This window comes from Aquarana catesbeiana, linkage group LG06 (assembly GCF_042186555.1).
Source record: "Aquarana catesbeiana isolate 2022-GZ linkage group LG06, ASM4218655v1, whole genome shotgun sequence".
Classification (NCBI taxonomy): domain Eukaryota; kingdom Metazoa; phylum Chordata; class Amphibia; order Anura; family Ranidae; genus Aquarana; species Aquarana catesbeiana.
Genome location: NC_133329.1, coordinates 76519424 through 76528102, shown reverse-complemented (window position 1 = coordinate 76528102; position 8679 = coordinate 76519424).

Sequence of the window (8679 nt, the reverse complement as noted above, 5' to 3'; positions counted from 1 at the left end):
GGTTGCTCAGTTAAGCTGCATTTTTAGAGCCCCCCTTAAGCTACAATGGTAACAGACGGGGTTGTTTACATGCTGTGGTTGCAATGCTTCACTTCGTGCCTGGGCCAAAACTATCCAACACAGCCCACTGTACATGGTCCTTGCAGGCAAATAGTGAACTGCTGCTAATGCCCTGCAACTGCAAGCAAAAACGGGGTTAAAACAGGAGGTGTGGAGGCATCACATTGCCTCCTTTCCACCTGTCAAATGTCTCTAAAAAGTGATCTGAATATAGATAGCTTTTCAGAGGAGTGGTGGATTTAGATACACATCTAAACCTATTATTATTATTATACAGGATTTATATAGAGCCAACAGTGTACGCAGCGCTTTACAATATAAAAAGGAGTCAATACGGTTATAATACAATAAAATACAAGAGGATTAAGAGGGCCCTGCTCAGAAGAGCTTACAATCTAATAGGGTGGGGCAGGTGGTACAAAAGGTTGTAAGTGTGGGGAATGAGCTGATGGAAGTGGTAGAAGATTAGTTGGAGATGTGACAGGCTTTCCTGAAGAGATGAGTTTTCAGGGATCGCCTGAAGGTAGCAAGAGTAGGGAATAGCCGGACCAGTGGAGGTAGCGAGTTCCAGAGGATGGAAGAGGCTCTGGAAACCTAGCCTTAGGAGCCATTATGAAAACAGGGACAGGAGGCAGATGATACGCATTAGGGTCTTTTCTGAAGCCACTCCCTCACAGGATCTACTACCTACAGTCCAAGGCCTCCTTCAAGAAATATTAGGCGACTCAGCTCCCTCCACTATCGAGCCAAATAGCCCCTCCACTGCTCCCTCCACTATTGACAGAGCCCCTCTGCCAGTTCCACAAGAAGTTAACAAACCTAAAGATGTAATTTGTAAGCTACATACTGTAAATACTCCATAAAGGAATCTGTTATTTGCGCTCAGAGAGGTAAACCACACCTAGATTTTTATGCCACTAATTTATCTCACTTTGTGGACTTTCCCAGGAGGACAACGGCAACCTGTTCACCCACCTCTTGAGAAAAGGCAGATTATCGCTGGAGATTCCCCATTCAGTTGTCAGCAAATAAAAATGGCAAGTCTGCCATCTTGAGGAATAAAGATGATCTGCCTAAACATCTGAACAATCGGGAACTTCCAGATGTAGACTTCCTGGATTGGGGGATTTTAGGGGACATCCCACTGCCACAATGTCCTGAATTCGGAACCGTATGGGCCGCCATTATACTAGAGGCACATCCCAGCTTGTCCCGTGATTCTAAGGCAAGCCATAGACTGTGTGTATTGTTTTCCTGCAACCAAAATTATGAGCATCCACTGACTTTTCTCAGTTCGAGTCTCTTGGTATGACGCCCCAAGAAACAAGATATCTTCTATCCCATAAAAAAGAAACTTTTACTTGGGGCCCACTTTACAAATGTCCCAAAAAAAAACCTCACCTCCCCAAATCCAAAAGATCATTTGGCTATGCTATGTCTCATCTATAAGCTTTCAGGTCAAAGAATCATCCTATAAATTCTTGGCCAAATAGTATAGGACCCCTTCCTGCTTGGTGCAAATATTTACAGGGACATATTGTAGTTGCTGGAGGGGTTGTAACCAAAAAAGGCACATTTCTTTATTCATGGTAGTCCTGTCCCAAGATCAAGAGCTTTTGAAAAATTACACCCTAGATACAGAAGAGCGCTCTTAAACCAATTAAATGTACACCATTAAAATGTATTTTCCATGATATTCCCTCCTCTAAGTCATACAAAAATAGTGTAACCCTGCATCTACTGAAGGTGGGGAAAAGCTTGATTCATAGATACCAGAAAAAGCTACATGCCCCACCATGTCAGAATGGAAGGGAGGAGTTAAATGACATTGTGGAGGGTAAGCGCTGGATCCATGATGTTAAGAACAAACATGGTGCATTTAGGGACACTAGCTGGAATAGCTGGATGTATTATTCATATGGTTTGTCAGAAACATACATAATCCAATGCTGCATACACACGAGCGGACTTTACGGCAGACTTGGTCCGGAGTCCGGCGGACAATTTGATCGTGTGTGGGCTCCAGTGGACTTTTTTTCCCAAAAGTTTGACGGACCTAGAAATGAAACACGGTTCAAATCTTTCCGACGGACTCGAGTCCGGTCGAAAAGTCCGCTCGTCTGTATGCTAGTCCGATGGACAAAAAAACGACGCTAGGGCAGCTATTGGCTACTGGCTATGAACTTCCTTGTTTTAGTCCGGTCGTACGTCATCACGTACAAATCCGTCGGACTTTGGTTGATCGTGTGTAGGCAAGTCCGTTCATTCGGAAAAGTCAGTCGAAAAGTCAGTCGAAAAGTCCGCCGGACCAAGTCTGCCGTAAAGTGCGCTTGTGTGTACGCGGCACTAGTCCCACCCATTTGATGGTATATGGATAGGCCCGTTGATAATTACATGGTACATTCTATTATTATCTTTTTTTGACTGTATGACGTAGTATTGGGACGCCTGCCTTTACACACACATTAAATTTAATGGCTTCCCAGTCTTAGTCCGTAGGGTTCAATATTGAGTTGGCCCACCCTTTGCAGCTATAACAGCTCCAACTCTTCTGGGAAGGCTGTCCACAAGGTTTAGGAGTGTGTCTATGGGAATGTTTGACCATTCTTCCAGAAGAGCATTTGTGAGGTCAGGCACTGATGTTGAATGAGAAGGCCTGGCGCGCAGTCTCCATTCTAATGCATCCCAAAGGTGTTTTATCGGGTATAGGTGCAGGCCAGTCAAGTTCCTCCACCCCAAACTCGCTCATCCATGTCTTTATGGAGCCTGCTTTGTGCACTGGTCCAAATCATTTGGTGGAGGGGGGATTGTTTTGCAGGGGTTGGGCTTGGCCCCTTAGTTCTAGTGAAGGGAACTCTTGAGGCATCAGCATACCAAGACATTTTGGACAATTTCATGCTCCCAACTTTGTGGGAACAGTTTGGGGATGGCCCCTTCCTGTTCCAACATGACTGCGCACCAGTGCACAAAGCAAGGTCCATAAAGACATGGATGAGCGAGTTTGGTGTGGAGCAACTTGACTGGCCTGCACAGAGTACTGACCTCAACCTGATAGAACACCTTTGGGATGAATCAGAGTGGAGACTGGGAGCCAGGCCTTCTCATCCAACATCAGTGCCTGACCTCACAAATGCGCTTCTCAAAGAATGGTCAAACTTTCCCATAGACACACTCCTAAACCTTGTGGACAGCCTTCCCAGAAGAGTTGAAGCTTTTATAGCTGCAAAGGGTGAGCCAACTCCATATTGAGCCTTAAGACTGGGATGCAATTAACCGTTTCCATACTGCCCACTGCATATATACTATGGCAGGGCGACCCGGCTGCGCAAAATCACATACCTGTACGTGATTTTGTGCACAAGATCTGGGGCGCACGGCACGCTGCTCCCACTGTGATTGGACACAGTGGGAGCTAATCAGCGGGTCCATCGGCCGCGATGGCCTCCGGGACTCGCCGATCTTCCGAGGAGAGGCAGAATGGAGGTCTGCTTATGTAAACTAGGCAGATCTCCGTTCTGCCAGAGAGGAAATTTGAGATCATGTGTTTCTGCTAAGCAGAAACACAGACCTCTGTTTTCCTCTAGTGCATCCATTCCCCCACAGTTAGAAAGCACTCCCTAGGAGCACACTTAACCCTTTGATTGCCCCCAATGTTAACCCCTTCCCTGCCAGTGTCATTTATACAGTGACAGTGCATTTTCTTAGCCCTGATCACTGTTTTGGTGTCACTGGTCCCCAGATTTGTCCACTAGAATATCGTAGTCCCGCTAAAAATCACTGATCACCGCCGTCAATAGTAAAAACAATAAAAAAAAATAAAAAGTCCATAAATCTATCCCAGAGTTTGTAGACGCTATACCTTTTGCGCAAACCAATCAATATACGCTTATTGGGATTTTTTTTACCAAAAATATGTAGCAGAATACATATTGGCCTAAATTGATGAAGAAATTTGATTTTTTTTTACTGGGTATGTTTTATAGCAGAAAGTGAAAAAAATATATATATTTTTTTCAAAAGTGTTGGTCTCTTTTTGTTTATAGCGCAAAAAAAAACAAAAAAAAATGCAGAGGTGATCAAATACCACCAAAAGAAAGCTCTATTTGTGGGGAAAAAGGGCATACGTTTTATTTGGGTACAGCGTCTCACGACTGCGCAATATTCAGTAAAAGTAACGCAGTGCTGTATTGCAAAAAAATGGCCTGGTCAAGATGGGGGTACAACCTTCTGGAGCTGAAGTGGTTAAGGTTTATGTGCATGTAAAGGCAGGTGTCCCAATACTTTTGGTAACATTGTATATCTGCCTCCTGGCAGTTGGTGTCCAGCTCCCTTTATTGTTATATTTATCTGTATGTTTTTTTGTTTTTCTCATCAGTTTTGACAATGCACTGTATACTTGCCTTGAAATGTTACTTAGTGCCCCTGACTTTGGATTTGTGTATGGTGCTGTTGATGACTTGCACTTATGTATTTGTTTCTTACTGAATGTACATGTCAAATTTTGATTCCTTTGGTGCATTGATGGCATTTATTTAACTTTATACCCATTGGAATTGTTAACCCTTTAAAACCATCTGAGATTTCACTTTCCCTATTGACTCCCCCAGACCAAATTGTTGAAAGTTTGCTAAAATCTCAATATTTATTCTGAATTTTCAGGGAATCTGAGCATTCAAATCAAAGATTCAATACAGTGCCTTGAAAAAGTATTCATACCCCTTGAAATTTTCCACATTTTGTCATGTTACAACCAAAAACGTAAATGTGTTTTATTGGGAGTTTATGTGATAGACAAACACAAAGTGGCGCATAATTGTGAAGTGGAAGGAAAATGATAAATGGTTTTCAAAATGTTTTATAAATATGTGAAAAGTGTGGGGGGCATTTGTATTCACCCCCTTTACTCTGATACCCCTAACTAAAATCTAGTGGAACCAATTGCCTTCAGAAGTCACCCAATTAGTAAATAGAGTCCACCTGTGTGTAATCTAATCTCAGTATAAATATAGCTGTTCTGTGAAGCCCTAATAGGTTTGTTAGAGAACCTTAGTGAACAAACAGCATCATGAAAGCCAAGAAACATACCAGATAGGTCAGGGATAAAGTTGTGGAGAAGTTTAAAGCAGGGTTAGGTTATAAAAAAATATCCCAAGCTTTGAGCATCTCATGGAGCACTGTTCAATCCATCCAAAAATGGAAAGAGTATGGCACAACTGCAAACCTACCAAGACATGGCTGTCCACCTAAACTGACAAGCCCAGCAAGGAGAGCATCCAAGAGGCCCATGGCAACTTTGGAGGAGCTGCAGAGATCCACAGCTCAGGTGGGAGAATCTGTCCACAGGACAACTATTAGTCGTGCACTCCACAAATCTAGCCTTTATGGAAGAGTGGCAAGAAGAAAGACATTGTTGAAAAAAAGCCATAAGAAGTCCCGTTTGCAGTTTGCGAGAAGCCATGTGGGGGACACAACAAACATGAAAGAACGTGCTCTGAAGAGAACAAAATTCAACTTTTTGACCTAAAAAGAAAAATACTGTGTGTGGCAGAAAACTAGCATTGCACATCACCCTGAACACACCATCCCCACCGTGAAACATGGTGGTGGCAGCATCATGTTGTGGGTATGCTTTTTTTCAGCAGGGACAGGGAAGCTGGTCAGTGTTGATGGGAAGATGGATGGAGCCAAATACAGGGCAATCTTAGAAGAAAACCTGTTGGAGTCTGCAAAAGGCTTGAGACTGGGGTGGAGGTTCACCTTCCAGCAGAACAACGACCCAAAACATACAGCCAGAGCTACAATGGAATGGTTTAGATCAAAGCATATTCAAGTGTTAGAATGGTCCAGTCAAAGTCCAGACCTAAATCCAATTTAGAATCCATGGCAAGACTTGAAAATTGCTGGTCACAGACGCTCTCCATCCAATTTGACAGAGCTTAAGCTATTTTGCAAAGAAGAATGGGCAAAAATGTCCCTCTCTAGATGTGCAAAGCTGGTAGAGACACCCCCAAAAAGACTTGTAGCTGTAATTGAAGTGAAAGGTGGTTCTACAAAGTATTGACTCAGGGGGGCTGAATACAAATGCACATCACACTTTTCACATATTTATTTGTAAAAAAATTTGGAAAACCATTTATCACTTTCCTTCCACTTCACAATTTTGTGCCACTTTGTGTTGGTCTATCCCAATAAAATACATTTAACGTTTTTGGTTGTAAAATGACAAAATGTGGAACATTTCAAGGGGTATAAATACTTTTTCAAGACACTGTAAATAATCTGATTGGGATGAACCAGTTATGTTCATAGATTTTAACTATTCTTTATGAAAAAGATGCAAATCCTTAAGTAATACAATTTCAGATCATCTAGAGGAAGGTACAGTAGATAGTATGATTTATAAATTTAGAAATAATGCAACTGTAAAGTACCATATGTTCAATAGAAAATAAATCGCTCATAATAAAATGTTTGATATTGCAATGGTAACAACTAAATTATTACTAAACTATACACAGTTTAAAAGAGCCCTTTTGTTGGCATTTAAAAACATTCAAGAGACTGCTGTACATTGGAAAAAATTTAATGTGCAGCATTGGTGAAACAAATTTTTGTAACTCTGTATTATTACCATTTTTACATTACCATAGCCGTATGCAAAACCTGTTTTAACTTTGATGTGTCTGTATTGTCCTGTTTTGTTTACTCCACATGGATTCTGAAGGACTCCGTCTGATGTTCTCCAGCTGGGTGGTGGTTAGACAAGGTCTTTGTCTCAGGTTGTCTCATTGTCCACCTGGTGACTGGAGTTTAAACAATACAATTGGAGCCCTCGCATACTAGTCTGCTCTAAGAAAATCCTCTTTGCCTTAGAAAAGCTTTATAATACAAATAGTTATCTATTTTAAAGTTCGTTAAGCAACCGACAATGATGTCTTTATCTTTCCCCAGTAACTTAACAATTCACACCTTCAGACATGTAGCTCAAAAAAAAACACCCAACCCAGGCTTCCTGGCTCGGATTGGATTACGGTATGTCCTTTAGAACACCTTTGTTGGTCAATTGACATTACAAAACCTCCCAACATTTTGAGATGGGAAAAAAGGACATCTTTCAGCATGTAATCAAAGGATGTGCCCCAAGTTTCATGCACCACAAAGAATGAACATGTTAAAAAAATTTGGGCTGTGTCCATTAGTGCTTATTATTTCCACTTCTCTTCCTTCATAATGGATTTTCAAAATATCAAATGCAATAATGTGGAGGCTGGGTGGAGGATAACACTTATTACAATTAAACTGTACATTTCCTAATTATATTTGTATATATCCACCCGAAAAGTGAGGGGCAAAGGGATTTGGTTTGAAAAGAGGAGTCGGTTGGGATCTACGCAAAACATGTCAATTTCAATATGACTGACTAGTTTTTTTTTTGGGTGGGGGGGGTTTGGTTTTCAAAGCTTTATTGGACCATTTTTTTATGATACATTTAGAAGTAGTTTACACTTGCTTTAAAACATGGCTTTGGACAGGCTTTGTTAAAACTCTTTGACGCCAGTCAAAGCTCCTGTCACTAAATAAAATGGTTAGCTTACAGTCCTATTTACACCTTGCTTCAATGAGGCTTTGGTGGGCTTTTGGTGAGGCTTCGATGAGGCTTTGGTGGGGCTTCAGTGGGGCTTCAAGCGAGCTCTGCCATATACTTCTACGGAGACTTCTACGGAGGCTTTGAAGATGCTTTGAAGCACCACTGAAGCTATATGGGGTATAATTTTTGAAGCAAAGCAAAAGCAAGGTGTAAAAACAGGACTGTAAGCTAACCATTTTATTTAGTGACAGGAGCTTTGACTAGCATTCAGAGAGCTTTAACAAAGCCTGTTTGAAGCAAGTGTAAACTAGCCGTTATTGTGTGTTTAAGCTGAAGCAAGTGTAAATGAGCCCTTAGTCACATAAAAAATGTAACATCACAAATTCTCATTTGGCTTCATAAACAAACAAAATCTTAATTTGAGCCTGTTTGTCATTCAATTTTATATTTGTGGATAGACCTTTGCATCCCTATACTATCACCCATTAAAATAAATAGCAAAAAAGAGAAGTTAGAAAGAAAAGAAAGAAGCGGACAAAGAAGAAAAAAAGAAAGAGAAAAAAGGCTACGGACTTCCTTCACGGTTCCCTATATTCATATGTGGTGAGAAACTAGACCACAGGTACCTTCTCAAGGTATCTGAGGTGCTGAAGTCTTTCCAAGCCCCCCCCCCTACATTTAGTTATGAATTTTGGGTATTTAATCTGTAGTTTTGCTGGCAATTCCTCTATACGCATAATATAATTTAGTTCAGACACCCATTCTTTAATACTGGGAATGACACTAGAATTCCAATGTCTGGGTATAATAGCCCCGGCTGCAGCAAAGATAAAGCATGTTGGACCCTTCTTAGCCATTTGTGGTGATCCTGGAAAAATAGACAGTAAGGCCAATTCTGATAGTTCAGGTAGCCTATTGAGAAAAGGGATGAGAATGGAAAAATAGGACAGTTGCTGAAGCTGGCCATAAATCTATTCCCAGACTCAAAAATTGTGATGGACTGTCTCGGTACTAATAACAAACAATGTGAA